Raw genomic sequence first — 22,511 nt, 5'->3', positions numbered from 1 at the left:
TCTTTCTTTCTTTCTCTTCTTTCTTTTTCTTTTTCTCCCTTTTATTCTGAGCCGTGTGGGTGAAAAGATCTTGGTGCTGCAGCCAGGACTAAGTGCTGTTCCTCTGAGGTGGGAGAACCAACTTCAGGACACTGGTCCACAGGAGAACTCCCAGCTCCACATAATATCAAAGAGCGAAGATCTCCCAGAGATCTATATCTCAACATCAGCACCCAGCTTCAGCCAACGACCAGCAAGCTACAGTGCCGAACACACTATGCCAAACAACTAGCAAGGGAGGAACACAACCTCAACCATTAGCAGAGAGGCTGAATAAAATCATAATAAGTCCACAGACACCCCAAAACAAAACACCAGATTTGGACCAGCCCACCAGAAAGACAAGATTCAGCCTCATCCACCAGAACACAGGCACTAGTCCCCTCATCCAGGAAGCCAACACAACCCACTGAAACAACTTTACCAAAGGGGACAGACACCAAAAACAATGGGAACTACGAACCTGCAGCCTGCAAAAAAGAGACCCCAAACACAGTAAGATAAATAAAATCAGAAGGCAGAAAAACACACAGCAAATGAAGAAGCAAGATAAAACCCCACCAGACCTAACAGATGAAGAGGAAATAGTCAGTGTACCTGAAAAATAATTCTGAATAATGATAGTAAACATGATACAAAATATTGCGAATAGAATAAATACAAGAAACATTTAACAAGGACCTAGAAGAACAGAATGTGAAATAAGCAATGATGAACAACACACTAAATGAAATTAAAAATACTCTAGAGGCATCAATAGCAGAAAAACTGAGGCAGAAAAATGTATAAGTGACTTGGAAGATAAAATAGTGGAAGTAACTATTGCAGAGCAGAATAAAGAAAAAAGGATGAAAAAAACCTGAGGACAGTCTCAGATACCTGTGGGACAACATTAAATGCACCAAATTCGAATTATAGGGGTTCCAAAAGAAGAAGAGAAAAAGAACAGGACTGAGAAAGTATTTGAAGAGATTATAGTTAAAAACTTCCCTAATATGGGAAATGAAATAGTTAACAAGTCCAGGAAGCACAGAGAGTCCCATACAGGATAAATCCAAGGAGAAATATGCCAAGACACATATTAATCAAACTGTCAAAAGTTAAATACAAAGAAAACATATTAAAAGTAGCAAGGGAAAAAACAATAACACACAAGGGAATACCCATAAGAGTAACAGATGAACTATCAGCAGAAACTCTGCAAGCCAGAAGGGACTGACAGGACATATTTAAAGTGAGGAAGGAGAAAAACCTAAAACCAAGATTACTCTACCCAGAAAGGATCTCATTCAGATTTGATGGAGAAATTAAAACCTTTACAGACAAGCAAAAGCTGAGAGAGTTTAGCACCACCAAACCAGCTTTACAACAAATGCTAAAGGATCTTCTCAAGGCAAGAAACACAAGAGAAGGAAAACACCTATAATAACAAACCCAAAACAATTAAGAAAATGGAAATAGGAACATACATATTGATAATTACCTTAAATGTAAATGGATTATATGCTCCCACCAAAAGACACAGGCTGGCTGAATGGATACACAAAGAAGACTCATATATATGATGTCTAGAAGAGACCCACTTCAGACCTAGGGACACATACAGACTGAAAGTAAGGGGATGGAAAAATATATTCCATGCAAATGGAAACCAAAAGAAGGCTGGAGTAGCAATTCTCATATCAGAAAAAAATAGATGTTAAAATAAAGACTATTAGAAGAGACAAAGAAGGACACCACATAATGATCAAGGGACTGATCCATGAAGAAGATATAACAATTGTAAATATTTATGCACCCAACATAGGAGCACCTCAATATATAAGGCAAATACTAAGAGCCATAAAAGGGGAAATCAACAGTAACACATTCATACTACTGGACTTTAACACACCACTTTCTCCAATGGAGAGATCATCCAAAATAAAAGTAAATAAGGAAACACAAGCTTTAAATGATACATTAAACAAGATGGACTCAATTGATATTTATAGGACATTCCATCCAAAAACAGCAGAATACACATTTTTCTCAAGTGCTCATGGAACATTCTCCAAGATAGATCTTATCTTGTGTCACAAAGCAAGCCTTGGTAAACTTAAGAAAATTGAAATTTTATCAAGTATATTTTTTGAACACAATGTTATGAGACTAGATACCAATTACAGGAAAAGATTTGTAAAAAAATACAAACACATGGAGGCGAAACAATACACTACTTAATAACCAAGTGATCACTGAAGCAATGAAAGAGGAAATCAAAAAATACCTAGAAACAAATGACAATAGAGACACGATGACCAAAAACCCATGGGATGCAGCAAAGCAGTTGTAAGAGGGAAGTTTATAGCAATACAATCCTACTTTAAGAAACAGGAAACATCTCGAATAAACAACCTAAACTTGCACCTAAAGCAGTTAGAGAAAGAAGGACAAAAAACCCCCAAAGTTAGCAGAAGAAAAGAAATCATAAAGATCAGATCAGAAATATATGAAAAAGAAATGAAGGAAACGATAGCAAAGATCAATAAAACTAACAGCTTGTTCTTTGAGAAGATAATCAAAATTGATAAACCATTAGCCAGACTCATCAAGAAAAAAAGGGAGAAGACTCAAATCAATAGAATTAGAAATGAAGAAGGAGAAGTAAAAACTGACACTGCAGAAATACAAAAGACCATGAGAGATTACTACAAGAAACTCTATGCCAATAAAATGGACAACCTGGAAGAAATGGACAAATTCTTAGAAATGTACAACTGTGAAGTCTGAATCAGGAAGAATTAGAAAATATGAACAGACCAATCAAAAGCACTGATATTGAAACTGTGATAAAAATCTCCCAAAAAACAAAAGCCCAGGAACAGATGGCTTAACAGGTGAATTCTATGAAACATTTATAGAAGAGCTAACACCTATCCTTCTCAAACTTTTCCAAAATATAGTGTAGGGCGGAACACTCTCAAACTCATTGTATGAGAACAACATCACCTTGATACCAAAACCAGACAAGGATGTCACAAAGAAAGAAAACTAGAGTCCAATATCACTGATGAACATAGATGCAAAAATTCTCAACAAAATACTAGCAAACAGAATCCAACAGCCCGTTAAAAGGATTATACACCATCATCAAGTGGGGTTTATTCCAGTAATGCAAGGATTCTTCAATATACGCATATCAAACAATGTGATACAGCATATTTAAAAATTGAAGTAGAAAAACCATATGGTCATCTCAACTAATGCAGAGAAAGATTTCGACAAAATTCAACACCCATTTATGATAAAAACCCTGAAGAAAGTAGGTATAGAGGGAACTTTCCTCAACATAATAAAGACCATATATGACAAACCCACAGCCAATATCATCCTCAATGGTGAAAAACTGAAACCATTTCCACTAAGATCAGGAACAAGATAAGGTTGCCTACTCTTACCACTCTTATTCAACATAGTTTTTGAAGTTTTAGCCACAGCAATCAGAGAAGAAAAGGAAATAAAAGGAATCCAAATCGGAAAAGAAGAAATAAAGCTGTCACTCTTTGCAGATACCATGATACTATATATAGCCAATCCTAAAGATACTACCAGAAAACTACTAAAGCTAATCAATGAATTTGGTAAAATAGCAGGATACAAAATTAATGCAGAGAAATCTCTGGCAGTCCTATACATTAATGATGAAAAATCTGAAAGTGAAATCAATAAAACACTCCCATTTACCACTGCAAAAAAAAGAATAAAATATCTATGAATAAACGTACCTAAAGAGAATATAGACCTTTATGCAGAAAATTATAAGACACTGATGAAAGAAAATAAAGATGATACAAAAAGATGGATAGGTATACTGTGTTCTTGGATTGGAAGAATCAACATTGTGAAAATGACTCTACTACCCAAAACAATCTAAAGATTCAATGCAATCCCTATCAAATTACCACTGGCATTTTTCACAGAACTAGAACAAAAAATTTCACAATTTACATGGAAACCAAAAGACCCCGAATAGCCAAAGCAATCTTGAGAGTGAAAAATGGAGCTGGAGGAATCAGGTTCCCTGACTTCAGACTATACTACAAGTCTACAGTGGTCAAGACAGTATGGTACTGGCACAAAAACAGCAATATAGATCAATGGAAGAGGATAGAAAGCCCAGAGAAAAACCTATGCACATATGGTCACCTGATCTTTGATAAAGGAGGCAGAAGTGTACAGTGGAGAAAGGACAACCTCTTCAAAAAGTGGTTTTCGGAAAACTAGACAGGGACATGTAAAAGTATGACATAAGATCCCTCCCTAAAACCATACACAAAAATAAGCTCAAAATGGATTAAAGACCTAAATATAAGGCCAGAAACTATCAAATTCTTAGAGGAAAACATAGGCAGAACACTCTATGACATAAATCACAGAAGGATCCTTTTTGACCCACCTTCTAGAGATATGGAAATAAAAACAAAATTAAAAAATGGGACCTAATGTAACTTCAAAGTTTTGCACAGCAAAGGAAACCATAAACCACATCAAAAGACAACCCTCAGAATGTTAGAAAATATTTGCAAAGGAAGCAATTGACAAAGGATTAATCTGCAAAATTTACAAGCAGCTCAATAACCAAAAAACAAAAAACTCAATCCAAAAATGGGCAGAAGACCTAAATAGACATTTTTCCAAAGAAGATATACAGACTGCCAACAAACACATGAAAGAATGCTCAACATCATTAATTAGTAGAGAAATGCAAATCAAAACTACAATGAGATATCATCTCACACCAGTCAGAATGGACATCATCAAAAAATCTAGAAACAATAAATGCTGCAGAGGGTGTGGAGAAAAGGGAACACTCTTGCACTGCTGGTGGGAATGTGAATTGGTACAGCCACTATGGAGAACAGTATGGAGGTTCCTTAAAAAACTACAAGTAGAACTACCATATGACCCAGCAATCCCACTACTGGGCATAAACCCTGAGAAAATCATAATTCAAAAAGAGTCATGTACGAAAATGTTCCTTTTAGCTGTATTTAGAATAGCCAGGAGATGGAAACAAACTAAGTGTCCATCATCGGATGAATGGATAAAGAAGATGTGCCACACATAAACAATGGAATATTACTCAGCCAAAAAAAAAAGAAATGAAATTGAGCTATTTGTAGTGATGTGGATGGACCTAGAGTCTGTCATACAGAGTGAAGTATGTCAGAAAGAGAAAGACAAATATCATATGCTAACACATATATATGGAATTTAAGAAAATAATGTCATGAAGAACCTAGGGTTAGACAGGAATAAAGACACAGACCTAGTAGAGAATGGACTTGAGGATATGGGGAGGGGGAATGGTAAGCTATGACAAAGTGAGAGGGTGGCATGGACATATATACACTGCCAAACGTAAAATAGATAGCTAGTGGGAAACAGCCTCATAGCACAGGGAGATCAGCTCGGTTCTTTGTGACCACATAGAGGTGTGGGATAAGGAGGGCGCAATGGAGGGAGACAGAAGAGGGAAGAGATATGGGAAGGTATGTATATGTATAACTGATTCACCTTGTTATAAAGCAGAAACTAACACACCATTGTAAAGCAATTATACTCCAATAAAGATGTAAAAAAATAAGTAAATATGTAAAAAAAATAATGTTGTACACTTTAAACTTATACAGTGCAGTATGTCAATTATATCTCAAAAGAAATGGGAGAAAAATATATGAAACATTTAAGAGAATTTTGTGACCACAGGCATAAGATTGATTTATCGCTATTAGATTTACAAGAGTTATGTAAGTGCTTATAAAATTTCACTGCCAAGATGTTACATATATTACATTTGTAATTGTAGTTTAAGATATCTAAGAAAATTTAATTAATGGAGTATGCAAGTGATGTTAAATATTCAAGAAATATGTAGTCTTTTATGCTTACGAATTAATTAAATCATAGCGAATAAGTGAAAGTGATTGTCCATATTTTTATGTGAAGTTTATTAGATGTATAAATAGACTAATAAGATTTATAAATTGAGCTTTGTAGAGGATTAAGAAAGTTTACAATTTTAATGTCTTTGCATATTAAAAAAAGAAATTAGTCATGTCAAAAGAAAAAGAAAAAAAAAAGAAAAAAACAGTTTATGTGGAGGGGCTTCCCTGGTGGCTCAGTGGTTGAGAGTCTGCCTGCCGATAAAAGGACACGGGTTCGTGTCCCTGTCTGGAAAGATCCCACGTGCCGCGGAGCGGCTGGGCCCGCCAGCCATGGCCACTGAGCCTGCGCATCTGGAGCCTGTGCTCTGCAATGGGAGAGGCCACAACAGTGAGAGGCCCGCGTACCGCAAAAAAAAAAAAAAAAAAAATTATGTGGAATAATCTTTTGTCCAACAACATAGAGGTATCATTATAAAACAGGATTTCTGTGAAACAATCTTAGTGTTGAGTAAAAAGTTTCTTCTTTGTTTGGAAAACACTCCATTATCAGTAAGAATTTCTCTTTGTGCATGTCTGAAAGAATTATTATAATAACAATGTGACTATTTGACTACTCTGGCTTTGGTAAGTGTTTAATATGTACACAAAGAGTTAGTAATAACTTTTATATTTATTATATTTTAGGAGGCAGTTTTTCAAACCTAGAAAGAGTGTCATTATTAGGAGCATGTCTTTGTATAATACGGTTTTTAATTCAGAATTTTGTGTATTTACAGTAAATAATAAAATTTCACATCATTAAACATTTTGTGAAGATAAAACAGATACTCTCATGAGATACAGGTTCATGAATTATGACAATTACTTCATTCAAAAATTTTTTGCACAATTGTAAAGATTTTTTAATTCACTTTTCAGGGAACTTTCTTAATTTTTGGCAGTTTTCCACATACAGCTTTTGTGGGGGACTAGTGATTACTTATGGCTGCAAACAATGGTAGGTACCTGTGTAGAAAACAGGGAGTTAATGGGAGGAACAGAAAGCAGAAATTCTTTAAAGGTAAAAATGTCTCATCAAAATTGTGGCTGAGAATTTTGGGGAGCTAGAATGGGTGGATCATGTAGGAAAGAAGAAGGCTTTATGGATTTCAGAGGAAGATGGCCTAATTCAGTTTTCTCGTGGCTCCAAATTACAAACTTTACCTTGAGTCATAATGATAGGAGAAAATGAACAGTTTTATTTTGAAAACATGACTGTAATATGTTGTATCTACTTAACTATATAAAGAGTAAAATTTCTCTTCCTGTCTTTGCAATCTCTAGCAGATAGCATGTGATGCATATCACATTCCATCTAGTCAAGTACTCACTCCATGTTAAAACTGTTTTCTTTTCCTTCTCTCTTTATGAGAAGGTTTTCTAGATTGGATGGAGATGTTGTTTTTACTCATATTTCTGCAATATGTGTAAATTTTAACCTTCAGACAGCATGTGGATGGGAAGGGGAAACCACAGGGGAGATGGTAAGTTAGCAAGCTGAAAATAGGAGACCAGAATGGTGGTGCTTAAGGGAGATAAGTAAAGCCCCTCATTTCAGTAAAAGTTCTAGGAAGTTTCCGGTTGAGAGTAAAATCACATTTACCATGTTCCAAAAACATGGAGCAGCAAATAAACAAGGTGTGTCTTCCTGTAAACATGCAAGAGCCACACCTTTACTTTTCTTGAGTCAGCTACTTCTACCTCTCCCATTCTCTCTCTGCCTAAACCCAGATATTTCACAGTAGTTGAGTCTGGCATAAATCTGGTGACTTAAGGGATTGCTTTTTGGAAGCTTGAGACCTCAATTCTGATTTCAAGAGAAGTAAGAAGGTTAGTGAGTAGTGGAGTTGGAGAAAGGTGAAGTGTTAATTTATTACAAATTTCAGAGTTAAATATCAAGCTAAGTCTCAATCAAAGCAGTAAATGAACCATATTCTGAATTATTCAAATGTACTAAGTCATGGGCTATATCAGAGTAAACAAGTACTATTACCATGTACATCTGAAGTCCATTGCTCTGTGACTTGACTTCTCTTCAGTGATCCACCGTAAATTTTTGACTATTGATAACCCACTCCTAACCTCCAAGGTTCTTCTGTATGTAGATGTTTTCATGAGTGTTTTCCAAAAATAAACTTTAGAGGCTAGCTTGTGTGTTCTGAGGATAATGGAGTGGGTGGAGTAGACAGAAAGGTATAATCTACATTAACATTACTTTGATTTATGGATGGCTGGGGAGAGAAAGTGTTTCATTTCTTTTTTTTCTTCCATAAATTTATTTATTTATTTATTTATGGCTGCATTGGGTCTTTGTTGCTGCACGTGGGCTTTTTTCTTTTTTCAAGTTGTGATGAACAGGGGCTACTCTTCATTGTGGTGTGTGGGCTTCTCATTGTGCTGTCTTCTCTTGTTGGAGAGCACGGGCTCTAGGCACCTGGGCTTCAGTAATTGTGGCACACAAGCTCAGTAGTTGTTTCACATGGGCTTATTGTGGCATGTGGGATCTTCCAGGACCAGGTCTCAAACCCAGGTCCCCTGCATTGGCAGGCAGATTATTAACCACTGTGCCACCAGAGAAGTCCCTTCATTTCTTCTCATACTGATTTCTCTCTTCTCTGAAGCTCAGAAAGACTTTTGTATGATTTACTTGCAGCTTACATTGTGCTCTCCATCTACTTTAATAATGTCTATCTCTCCCTCTCTCCACCCACTCTTCTCTGTTCTCTTCTCTCTTCCCATACTGTTTTTTTTTTTCTTTTCTGTTTTTCTTATTTACTTAGTCACTAGGTATTTAATAGACATTTAAAAAGTTACTTTAAAAAAGACTCTTCTTTTGCTAACATGTATCCTTAGCTTGCATTATTTGGAAAGAACGTTTTTATGATATCTTTGGGTGAGTAATTACATCATCTGCAAATGACTACTATGTTTCCATATTTATACTACTTTGTAGGTGGATGTGGATGTTTCATTTGTCTTCTCTCTTCTCTACTTGTAGCTATAGTGTACTTTCAGTTTCATCCCTTTAGGAGATACATTATTTTCTCTCTTTTGTGATAGTCTAATTGATTAGTTCAGATGTTACCTTTCTGATCTATTAGTTGCAAAGATACATTCCATTTGTATTTCTTGTAGGTCAGGCTGGCTAGCAAGCAATTATCTCCATCCTTTTTTTAATCTGGGCATATCTATCTAATCAGTCCAAGAGGAAAATATTGTTGCTCACAATTATTGTTTCTCCTCAGAATTTCTCACCCACTAGTTTTAGCAGACTTTGATGATCCTGCTCTGGATCTATATTTCATCAAAATTGCTAAAAGCTAATATGTTAATTCTGATACTCATCTATTAGTTGAAAATTTTATATTTTAGAAAAAGAACTTTCTTTCATTTACTATTTGAGCAACCTGCTTATTTTTATAAATTTTTGAGAGACTTCTTATCGATGGAAGGAACTAGGCAATGCTTAGTTTTCTTCATTTTGCAATCTGTATTTTCTAAATGTTTCAAAGTAAAAGTTTACAACTCTGTTGTAATGAAAACATCAATCAATAAATTTTAAAGGAACAAGGTTCACCTTTCTTTTTTTCTTCGTCAGCAGACATCTCAAAACTAAGATGTTTCTCCTTTTTTCTTTCTTTTTTTTTAAGATTCCATATATACGTGTTAGCATATGGTATTTGTTTTTCTCTTTCTGACTTACTTCACTCTGTATGACAGACTCTAGGTCCATCCACCTCACTACAAATAACTCAATTTCCTTTCTTTTTATGGCTGAGTAATAGTCCATTATATATATGTGCCACATCTTCTTTATCCATTCATCTGCTGATGGACACTTAGGTTGCTTCCATGTCCTGGCTATTGTAAATAGAGCTGCAATGAACATTTTGGTGCATGACTCTTTTTGAATTATGTTTTTCTTAGGGTATATGCTCAGTAGTGGGAGAGAGGGAGATGCAAGAGGGAAGAGATATTGGAACATAAGTATACATTTAACTGATTCACTCTGTTATAAAGCAGAAACTAACACACCATTGTAAAGCAATAATACTCCAATAAAGATGTTAAAAAATAAAATAAAATATTATCTCTTAAAAAAAAACTAAGATGTTCACACCTACTTTTTATTTTTCTCCCCACATGCTGCTTCAAAGAACATTCTGTCAAGCTTCACCAATGAGATACCCGGTGTCAGTTAAGACAATTCCTTCTCCCTCATCCCACTGCCAGATACTATTAATCAGTCAGTCCCATCCATTCTGTTTGATAAAGAGATGACGAGATGGTGATGATGGTGATGGTGATGTCACTATGTCCCCAAAACTTCTACATGCCGTTCGTGTATTGTTTATTTACACCACTTTCTCAGCTTTTTCAGGTAGGTTCTCGTATCATAGTAATTTTATAGGTGTGGACACCGTAGCTTCGTGAGGTTAAGTAACCCAAAGAAGTGACAAAGCCATTCTAATCCAGAAGATTGCACTTCTTACCAGAGCTGATTTGGGAGCATCAGTTGATCTCTTTTATTAGTAATTGACATCCTTTACTCTCAGTTTTTTTTGCTCTGGAATCTACTTTGATATTAATATAACCACCCAGCTCTTTAATGACTAGGACTAGGAGGACATGCTTTGCCTTCCATGCCTTTATTATTAATCCGTGTTTCTTTCTTTCTTTTTTTTTACTTAATCTTTACTAATTATCCATGTTTTTATATGTATTGTATGTTTCTTGCAGGCAGTATATATTTTGATTTCTTTTAAAAAATCCAGTCCAACAAGCTCTGCCTTTTTATTAGGGCATTTAGACCATTTACAGTTAATGTGCTCATTCATATACTTTTCTGTTTTCTCCTTTTGTTATTTTCCCCATTTTCCTCATGATCTCTCTTCTTTTAAAATGAAGCAAGTATGTTTTATTCCATTTATTCTCTTTTGCTGTTTTATTAGCTGTAACTCTGTGTTTAATTATGCTAGCCCTTGCTTTGAGGTTTGTAGTATACATCTTTAACTTATCACAAGTTCCCTTCAGGAGATATTTTATCTTTTCATATACTATATTAAAAAAACTTAAAATTGTATATTTAGTTTTCCACTCAGTCTGTACTGTTGTCTTGCATTTTACTTTTTCTATGTTATGTATACACAATACATTGTTACTATATTTGCTTCAATAGTCAATTCTGTGAGATTTAGACAAAAGGAAAAATATCTCACAAATTTATCCTTGCAATTACCATTTTCAGTGTTTTTTTTTGTGAAGATTCACCATATATTTGTACCACATGTAATATCCATTTTATAAACTAATTTGTAGGTAGACTGAAAATACCAGATATTTGTTAAAATTTTTAATATTTTAGCTTGTAAATTTCTTATGATGACAATTATTCAGTAATTTTTTAAATGAAAATAAATAGCCAGAGTCACTGTTATATAAAATTGAATTTTCATGTCCTTATTAAACTATATAATCACTTATAACAGCTATAGCACACTTTGATTGAAGCTTACACAAAATAGATACCTTGAAGTCTAAAAATTTACAGTTTTTATATACATTTTTATAGAAAATTGTAATGCTAGGTTTCCTACATAACTGTCACCTCCTGAACTAGAATCAAATTATCTCGATGATTATTCTTGTTATAAGAACTTTTGAAATTCTAAATTCTGAGGGAGAATGTGTCAGTGAAATGTATACTACTGTTGTCTCGTGCATTAGTATCTATGAACAGAGAAAAATAGGGTAAAAATATCTGTTGTGTTTTTCCTTATTTACCAAATCTTGCTTAGTATTCAAAATCAACACTTGAAAAAAATTCTTGATCCATTGTACCAGATAACTGTCAATATACCTGGTAAGCAAATACATTTAGTTTATTTGCTACTATTTTCTGTTACTTACAAAATTAGTCAATATCAATAAAACTTATAACAGGCTCAAGTTATTTGAGATAGTTTATATATTACAATAGTGTTTAGATAAAGTTGGAGTTGCTTTAAATATTCTTTTATTGATAGTTTTCTCAAATTTAGTTGCATTTTCATAAAGGTAGCTTTCTAGAAAGGAAAGAAGTAAGGTTGTTTAACAGAGTTCCTCCCACCACTCCAGATTAAGCCAATGATATAGTAGATACATACACGCTAACCAATCTCTTACTCTTAAAACATTTTCATAGCAGTTATTAGCCTTGACGTATAAAACTTTATTTAATATTTTAATTTTATTAAATTCACTCCTTTCACATATTTTATTGTTTTGTTTTAGTTATAACTATTTTATGAATTATTTCCTTCCATTTTATTTTAGGGGGTATAACTATGATCCATGTATGAAGTAACTATTCTATTTCTAGTGTGCAGTTTATTTTCTAATCTGTATGTATGAATGACATTTCCTGATCATTTAGTTATTTCCTGGATATTATCTAATTAAATTTTTGGTTCTAAAATAGGCATAGTAAGCGATTTAATGAAATAATCTTCTCTCAATATTATGTGCTGAAAGGTGACATCAGCAAGCTGGTAGGGTAGGAATATATGGGTTCTTGTTTCCCCACTGAGACAGTGAGTTAACAACAATGTACGAAAAATAATAACTTTATGAAAGCTCTGGAGACCACTTGAGAAGCTATAGTACCTAAACGAGTGTAAAATCAAGAAGAAATTCCAGCTAAAGAGGTAGAAAATTAGTCCTCTTTTGCATGGACTAATCCACCTAGGTGGTGCATAGCATGGTGCAACTGGGAGAAAACTACTCATACTAAGGCTTTTCCATCAGAAAGGAAACAACAAAGTAGACCTTGTATCCAACATTCTGATGGAGTGTTAAGCAGGGATTGATTTCTGTCTCACCTGACTGGGAACATTGGGAGGTCAACTGACCACGTGGGAAACATAGTTGTGAAGACAAATGAAAATAGAGACAAGCACCACCCCCTTTTAAAACCACAGTTCCACAGGCAGACATCAGAAGAGGATCAAGAAATCAGAAAAGACATCCTAGAACCTCTGGTGACATTGGTGAAAGTTTTCATTTGCACAAAGTCAGGAGAAGGGGTTGAGTTTTCAAATGCCCAAAGTCAACAAAAGATTACACTGAACACAAAGAAACAGGGTAATGTGGTCCAGTCACTGTAACAAAATGAAACTCTGGAAACTAAATCTAAAGAAACTCAGACCCCAAATTACCTCACACAAAAAATTTTAAAACAACTGCCTTAAAATACTCAGTGAGCTAGTAGAATACACAGGTAGATAACAAAATGAAATCAGGAAAATGGTGCTCAAATGAAATGAGAATATCAACAAAGTGATGAAAAAGAACCAAACAAATTCTGGAGCTAAAAAATTCACTAGAGGGATCGACAGCAGATTTGATCAGGTAAATGAATCACTGAACTTGAGATAGATCATTTAAAGTAATTAAATCAGAGGTGCAAAACAAAAAATAATGAAGAAAACTAAAAAGGGCTGATGCAACCTTATCAAGTGGACAAAAATATATGCACTATTTGAATCCCATAAGGAAAGAGAGAAAGGAAATTACAGCTTATTTGCAGAAATGATAGCTGAAAATATCCCAAATCTGAAGAAAGAAATGGAGACACAAATCTAGGAGGCTTAATGCACCATAAGTAGGATATATCCAAAGAGATTCCTACCAAACACAGTGTAATCAAAGTGCTGGAAGTTAAAGAGATAATCTTAAAAGCAGAAAGAAAAAAATTGATCTATCACTTACAAAGGAGATTCCATAAAATTATCAGTGAATTTCTTAGCAGAAACTTTGCCATGCTGAGTGGGTAGGATGGTCTATTCAATGTACTGAAAGAAAAATCTGTAAACAGAGAATATTATTTAGGGCAAAACTGCCCTTAAAAAATGAAGTAGAAATTAAGACTTTCACCACATAAACAAAATCTGATGGTGTCATTACATTAGAGCTCCTCTACAAAATATATCAAAGAGAGTCCTTCAAGGTGAAATAAAAGGATAGTATATAGCAACTCAGTATAAATATCAATATAAGGTTCTTCAGTAAAAGTGAACACATGGACAAATATTGTAAGCTGAATTGTAATTTTGCTGCATAGAATGATAAAATGATAGAAATATTTTTAAAATGATAAATATGTTGATAGTTATATATATAAAGATGTAATATATGACATCAATAACACAAAGAGGTTAGTGGTAGAAATGAAAAGGATTAGAGTTTTTGTCTGTGATTGAAATTGCTATCAGTTTAAAATAAATGTTATCCATTTAAAATTGTTATCAGTATAACTTCAAGATTTTCTTTGTAATTGTGATTAACACAAAGAAAATATTTACAGAATACACACAAAAGTGAATAAGCTAATCAAATCATTCACTATAAAAAATCAGTGGAACACAAAGGAAGGCAGTAAGAGGAAAAGGGGGGATAAAAAAGCTACAAAACAATTAGGAAACAACAAAATGGCAATTGTAGTTCTTCTCTTTCAGTAATTACTTGAAATGGAAATGGATTAAACTCCACAATCAAAAGACTCTTAGAAGTAAACAACAAAAAATCAAATTACCCAATTAAAGGATGGGCAAAAAACTTGTATAGATAGCCATTCAAAGATGATATAAAATGTCAGCAAGCTTAAGGAAAGATGCTCAACACCTGATAATCAGAGAACTGCATGTGAAAACTGCAATGAAATAGTACCTAACAACCACTAGGATGGCTCCTATAAAACAAAACAAAACAAAGCAAAACAGTAAATAAGTGTTGTTGAGGATGTGGAGAAATTGGAGCCCTTGTACACTGTTCTTGGGCTTACAAAATGATGCAATTTCTGTGGAAGAGGGCATGGAGATTCCTCAAAAATCTTTAAAATATGACTACTTTAGATCAACATTATATTCTTAACGAACTGGATGTGCTTTTTTAAATTTCTGATATGTTTATCTTGGTAATTACTGAAATCTACAGTATTCAAGACATATTTTTAATACAAAGAACGGAGTAAAAGAGTGATTCCTAAATGTCTTTCAGGTTATAATACTATTCTGGGAAGGGGTAATTTCTAACCTATTGATCTTTCTAATCTAGTAGTTCATATTTGACCGGGTAATGCAATTAAAAATTTTTAATGTAATGAGAGTAAAGTGGTTCACATGGCAGCTGTCATACTGCCATGGCTAATTAGAACAAACTACATAACAAAGGAATTACTAAAGAAAGAGAATTCCACTTGTAGTTAGAGTTAAGAAAAAAGTTGTCAAAACTGAGTGAACTCAGAGAAGACATTGAAAAGATGGCGGAAGAGTAAGACGTGGAGATCACCTTCATCCACACAAATATCAGAAATACATTTACACGTGGAACAGCTCTTACAGAACACCTACTGAACGCTTACAAAGAACTCAGACCTCCCAAAAGGCAAGAAGCTCCCCCATGTACCTGGGTAGGGCAAAAGAAAAAAGAATAAACAGAGACAAAAGAATAGGGACGAGACCTGCACCAGTGGGAGGGAGCCATGAAGGAGGAAAGGTTTCCACACACTAGAAGCCCCTTCGCGGGTGGAGACTGGGTGGCGGAGGGGGGAAGCTTCGGAGCCGTGGAGGAGAGCGCAGCCACAGGGGTGTGGAGGGCAAAGTGGAGAGATTCCCGCAGAGAGGATTGGTGCCAACCAGCACTCACCAGCCCGAGAGGCTTGTCTGCTCACCCGCGGGGTGGGCGGGGCTGGGAGCTGAGGCTCGGGTATCGGGTTTCAGTCGGAGCGCAGGGAGAGGACTGGGGTTGGCGGTGTGAACACAGCCTGAAGTGGTTAGTGCACCACGGCTGGCCGGGAGGGAGTCCGGGAAAAAGTCTGGAACTGCCTAAGGGGCAAGAGACTTTTCCTTCCCTCTTTGTTTCCTGGTGCACAAGGAGAGGGGATTAAGAGCGCTGCTTAAAGGAGCTCGACCCCAGAGACGGGCATGAGATGCTAAGGCTGCTGCTGCCGCCGCCAAGAGGCCTGTGTGCAAGCACAGGTCACACCCCACACCTCCCTTCCCGGAAGGCTGTGCAGCCCGCCACTGCCAGGGTCCCGTGATCCAGGGACAACTTCCCCAGGAGAACTCATTGCGCGCCTCAGGCTGCTGCAACGTCACGCCGGCCTCTGCTGCCGCAGGCTCGGCCCGCACTCCGTACCCCTCCCTCCCCCCGGCCTGAGTGAGGCAGAGCCCCCGAGTCAGCGGCTCCTTTAACCCCGTCCTGTCTGAGCAAAGAACAGACGCCCTCCCGCGACCTACAAGCAGAGGCGGGGCCAAATCCAAAACTGAAACACAGGAGCTGTGCGGACAAAGAAGAGAAAGGGGGGCTTCCCTGGTGGTGCAGTGGTTGAGAATCTGCCTGCTAACGCAGGGGACACGGGTTTGAGCCCTGTTCTGGGAAGATCCCACATGCCACGCGTAGCAACTAAGCCCATGAGCCACAACTACTGAGCCTGCACGTCTGGAGCCTATGCTCCACAATAAGAGAGGCAGTGATAGTGAGAGGCCCGTGCACCATGATGAAGAGTGGCCCCCACTTGCCACAACTAGATAAAGCCCTCACACAGAAATGAAAACCCAACACAGCTAAAAATAAATAAATGAATAAATGAAAGTACCTTTAATTAAAAAAAAGAAAAAAATGTATTTCACACAAGGGTCAAAAATTAAAACAAAAAACAAAAACAAAAAAAGTGAAAGGGAAATCTCTCCCAGCAGCCTCAGGAGCAGTGGACTAAATCTCCACAGTCAACCTGATGTACCCTGCATCGGTGGAATACCTGAATAGACAATGATTCATACCACATTGAGGAGGTGGACTTTGAGAGGAAGATATATTCTTTTTTCCCCTTTTCCTCTTTTTGTGAGTGTGTATGTGTATGCTTCTGGGTGAGATTTTGTCTGTATAGCTTTGCTTTCACCATTTGCCCTATGGTTCTGTCCGTCCATTTTTTTTTTTTTTTTTTACTTAAAATTTTTTTCCTTAATAATTATTTTTTTATTTTTTATTTTAATAACTTTATTTTATTTTATCTTACTTTATTTTATCTTTTGCTTTCTTTCTTTCCCTTTCTTTCTTTCTTTCTTTCTCTCTACTTTTTCTCCTTTTTATTCTGAGCCATGTGGATGAAAGGCTCTTGGTTCTCCAGCCAGGAATCAGTGCTGTGTCTCTGAAGTGGTAGAGCCAACTGCAGGGCACTGGTCCACAAGTGACCTCCGAGCTCCCCGTGATATCTAATGGCAAAAATCTCCCAGAGATCTCCATCTCAACACCAAGACCTAGCTTCACTCAGCGACCAGAAAACTACAGTGTTGGACACCCTATGCCAAACAACTAGCAAGACAGGAACACAACTCCACCCCTTAGCAGAGAGGCTACCTAAAATCATAACAAGGCCACAGACAGCCCAACACACACCACAAGACATGGAACTGCCCACCAGAAAGACAAGATGCAGCCTCATTCACCAGAACACAGGAACTAGTCACCTACAACAGGAAGCCTACACAACCCACTGAATGAACTATAGCCACTGGGGACAGACAACAAAAACATCGGGAACTAAGAACCTGCAGCCTGAAAAAAGGAGACCCCAAACACAGTAACATAAGCAAACTTAGAAGACAGAAAAACACACAGCAGATGAAGGAGTGAGGTAAAAACCCACCAGACCTAACAGATGAAGAGGAAATAGGCAGTCTACCTGAAAAAGAATTCAGAATAATGATAGTAAAGATGATGAAAAATCTGTGAAATAGAATAGAGAAAATGCAAGAAACATTTAACAAGGACCTAGAAGAACTAAAGATGAAACAAGCAATGATGAACAACACAATAAATGGAATTAAACATACTCTAGATGGGATCAATACCAGAATAACTGAGGCAGAAGAACGGATACGTGACCTGGAAGATAAAATAATGGAAGTAACTACTGCAAAGCAGAATAAAGAAAAAAGAATGAAAAGAACTGAGGACAGTCTCAGAGACCTCTGGGACAACATTAAATGCACCAACATTCAAATTGCAGGGGTCCCAGAAGAAGAAGAGAAAAAGAAAGGGGCTGAGAAAATATTTGAAGAGATTATAGTTGAAAACTTCCCTAATATGGGAAAGCAAATAGTTAATGGGGTCCAGTAAGCACCGAGTTTCCCATACAGGATAAATCGAAGGAGAAACAAGCCAAGACACATATTAATCAAGCTATAAAAAATTAAATACAAAGAAAACATATTAAAAGAAGCAAGGGGAAAAAAAAGCAAATAACACACAAGGAAATCACCATAAGGTTAACAGCTGATTTTTCAGCAGACACTCTACAAGCCAGAAGGGAGTGACAGGACATATTTAAAGTGATGAAGGAGAAAAAACTACAACCAAGATTTCTCTACCTAGCAAGGATCTCATTCAGATTTGATGGAGAAATTAAAAACTTTACAGACAAGCAAAAGCTGAGAGAGTTTAGCACCACCAAACCAGCTTTACAACAAATGCTAAAGGAAATTCTCTAGGCAAGAAACACAAGAGGAGGAAAAGACCAACAATAACAAACCCAAAACAATTAAGAAAATGGGAATAGGAACATACATATTGATAATTACCTTAAATGTAAATGGATTATATGCTCCCACCAAAGGACACAGACTGGCTGAATGGATACAAAAACAAGACCCATATATATGCTGTCTACAAGAGACCCACTTCAGACCTAGGGACACATACAGACTGTAAATGAGGGGATGGAAAAAGATATTCCATGCAAATGGAGACCAAAAGAAAGCTGGAGTAGCAATTCTCATATCAGACAAAATAGACTTTAAAATAAAGACTATTACAAGAGACAAAGTAGGACACTACATAATGATCAAGGGATTGACCCAAGAAGAAGATATAACAATTGTAAATATTTATGCACCCAACAAAGGAGAACCTCAATACCTAAGGTGAATACTAACAACCATAAGAGGGGAAATTGACAGTAACACAATTATAGTAGGGGACTTTAACACCCCACTTTCACCAATGGACAGATCATCCAAAATGAACTTAAATATGGAAACACAAGCTTTATATGATACATTAAACAAGATGGACTTAATTGATATTTATAAGACATTCCATCCAAAAACACAGAATACACATTTTTCTCAAGTGCTCACAGAACATTCTCCAGGATAGATCATATCTTTTTTCACAAATCAAGCCTTGGTAAATTTAAAAAAATTGAAATTTTATCAAGTATCTTTTCCGACCACAACACTATGAGACTAGATATCATTTACAGGAAAAATTTGTAAAAAATATAAACACAGGAATGGTAAACAATACATTACTTAATAATGGAGTGATCACTGAAGAAATTAAAGGAAAATAAAAAAATACCTAGAAAGAAGTGACAATGGAGAGACAGAGACCCAAAACCTATGGGATGCAGCAAAAGCCATTCTAAGAGGGAATTTTATAGCAATACAATTCTACCTTAAGAAATAGGAAACATCTCAAATAAACAACCTAACCTTTCACCTAAAGCAATTTGAGAAAGAAGAACAAAGAAATGCCAAAATTAGCAGAAGGAAAGAAATCATAAAGATCAGATAACATATAAATGAAAAACACATGAAGGAAATGATAGCAAAGATCAATAAAAACTGAAAACTGGTTCTTTGAGAAGATAAACAAAACTGATAAACCATTAAGCAGACTCATTAAGAAATAAAGGGAGAACTCTCAAATCAATAGAATTAGAAATGAAAAAGGAAAAGTAACAACTGACACTGCAGAAATAGAAAGGAGTATGAGCAATTACTACAAGCAAGTATATGCCAAAAAAAATGGACATGCTTTAAGAAATGGACAAATTCTTAGAAAAGCACAACATTCTTAGACTGAACCAGGAAGAAATAGAAAATATAAACAGACCAATCACAAGCACTGAAATTGACATTTTGTTTCAAAATCTTCCAACAAAAAAACTCAGGACCAGATGGATTCACAAGTAAATTCTATCAGATATTTAGAGAAGAGCAGACACCTATCCCTCTCAACATCTTGCAAAATATAGCAGAGGGACGAACACTCACAAACTCATTCTCCAAGGCCACCATCACCCTGATGCCAAAACCAGATAGAGATGTCACAAAAAAAGGAATCTACAGATGAATTTCACTGATGAACATAGATGCAAAAGTCCTCAACAAGATAGTAGCAAACAGAATCCAAAGTACATTAAAAGCGTCATACACCATGTTCAAGTGGGGTTTATCCCAGGAATGCAAGGATTATTCAATATAGGTAAATCAATCAATATGATACACCATATTAACAAACTGAAGGAGAAAAACCACATGATCATCTGAACAGATGCAGAGAAAGCTTTCGACAAAATTCAACACCCACTTACGATAACAACCCTCCAGAAAGTAGGCATAGAGGGAACTTTCCTCAACATAATAAAGGCCATATATGACAAACCCACAAGCAACATCATCCTCAATGGTGAAAAACTGAAACCATTTCCACTAAGATCAGGAACAAGACAATGTTGCCCACTCTCACAACTATTATTCAACATAGTTTTGGATGTTTTAGCCACAGCAATCAGAGAAGAAAGAGAAATAAAAGGAATCCAAATCGGAAAAGGAGAAGTAAAGCTGTCACTGTTTGTAAATGACATGATACTATACATAGGGAATCATAAAGATGCTACCTGAAGACTACTAGAGCTAATCAATGAATTTGGTAAAGTAGCAGGATACAAAATTAATGCACAGAAATCTCTGGCATTCCTATACACTAATGATGAAGAATCTGAAAGTGAAATTAAGAAAACACTCCCATTTACCACTGCAATAAAAAGAATACAATACCCAGGAATAAACCTACCTAAGGAGACAAAAGACCTGTATGCAGAAAATTATAAAACACTGATGAAAGAAATTAAAGATAATACAAAGAGATGGAGAGATATACCATGTTCTTGGATTGGAAGAATCAACATTGTGAAAATAACTCTACTACCCAAGGCAATGTACAGATCAAATGCTATCCCTATCCAACTACCACTGGCATTTTTCACAGAATTAGAATAAAAAATTTCAAAACTTGTATGGAAACACAAAGTCCCCGAATAGTCAAAACAATCTTGAGAACGAAAAACGGAGCTGGAGGAATCAGGTCCCTGAACTTCAGACTATACTACAAAGCTACAGCAATGAAGACAGTACGGTACTGGCACAAAAACAGAAATATAGATCAATGGTACAGGATAGAAAGACCAGACACAAACCCATACACATATGGTCACCTTGTCTTTGATAAAGGAGGCAAGAATATACAATGGAGAAAAACCATCTTCTTCAATAAGTGGTGCTGGGAAAACTGGACAGCTACAGGTTAAAGAATGAAATTAGAACACTTCCTAACACCATAAACTAAAATGGGTTAAAGACCTAAATGTAAGGCCAGACACTATCAAACTCTTAGAGGAAAACATAGGCAGAACCCCCTATGACATAAATCACTGCAAGATCCTTTTTGACCCACCCCCTAGAGAAATGGTAATAAAACCAAAAATGAATAAATGGGACATAATGAACTTAAAAGGTTTTTCACAACAAGGAACCATAAAGAAGACCAAAAGACAACCCTCAGAATCGGAGAAAATATTTGCAAATGAAGCAAATGACAAAGGATTAATCTCCAAAGTTTACAAGCAGATCATGCATCTCAGTATAAAAACAAACAAACAAAAACAAATCCAAAAGTGGGCAGAAATCCTATACAGACATTTCTCCAGAGAATATGTACAGATTTCTAACAAACACATGAAAAAATGCTCTATGTCATTAATCTTTAGAGAAATGTATATCAAAACTACAATGCAAAACACATGAAAAAATGCTCTATGTCATTAATCTTTAGAGAAATGTATATCAAAACTACAATGCAATATCATCCCACATGGGTCAGAATGGTCATCATTAAAAATCTATAAAAATAAATTCTGGAGAGGGTGTGAAGAAAAGGGAAACCTCATAAACTGTTGGTTAGAATGTAAATTGATACAGCCACTATGGAGAACAGTGTGGACGTTCCTTAAAAAACTAAAAATAGAACTATCATACGAGCCAGCAATCCCACTACTGGGCATGTACAATAAAAAAACCATAACTCAAAAAAGGTCATGAACCACAATGTTCATTGCAGCTCTATTTACAATAACCAGGACATGGCAGCATCCTAAATGTTTATCATCGGATAAATGGGTAAAGAATATGTGGCACATATATACAATGGAATATTATTCACCCATAAAAAGAAACAAAACTAAGTTATTTTTAGTGAGGTGGATGGACCTAGAGTCTGTCATACAGAGTGAAGTAAGTCAGAAAGAGAAAAACAAATACCATTTTCTAACACATATATATGGAATTTGAAAAAAAAATGGTCATGAAGAATGTAGGGGCAAGACGGGAATAAACACAG

The sequence above is a fragment of the Mesoplodon densirostris genome (assembly GCF_025265405.1).
Source record: "Mesoplodon densirostris isolate mMesDen1 chromosome Y unlocalized genomic scaffold, mMesDen1 primary haplotype SUPER_Y_unloc_1, whole genome shotgun sequence".
In the NCBI taxonomy this organism is placed as follows: domain Eukaryota; kingdom Metazoa; phylum Chordata; class Mammalia; order Artiodactyla; family Ziphiidae; genus Mesoplodon; species Mesoplodon densirostris.
The sequence above is the reverse complement of the archived record's forward strand: the minus strand, read 5'-3'. Positions refer to the sequence as shown.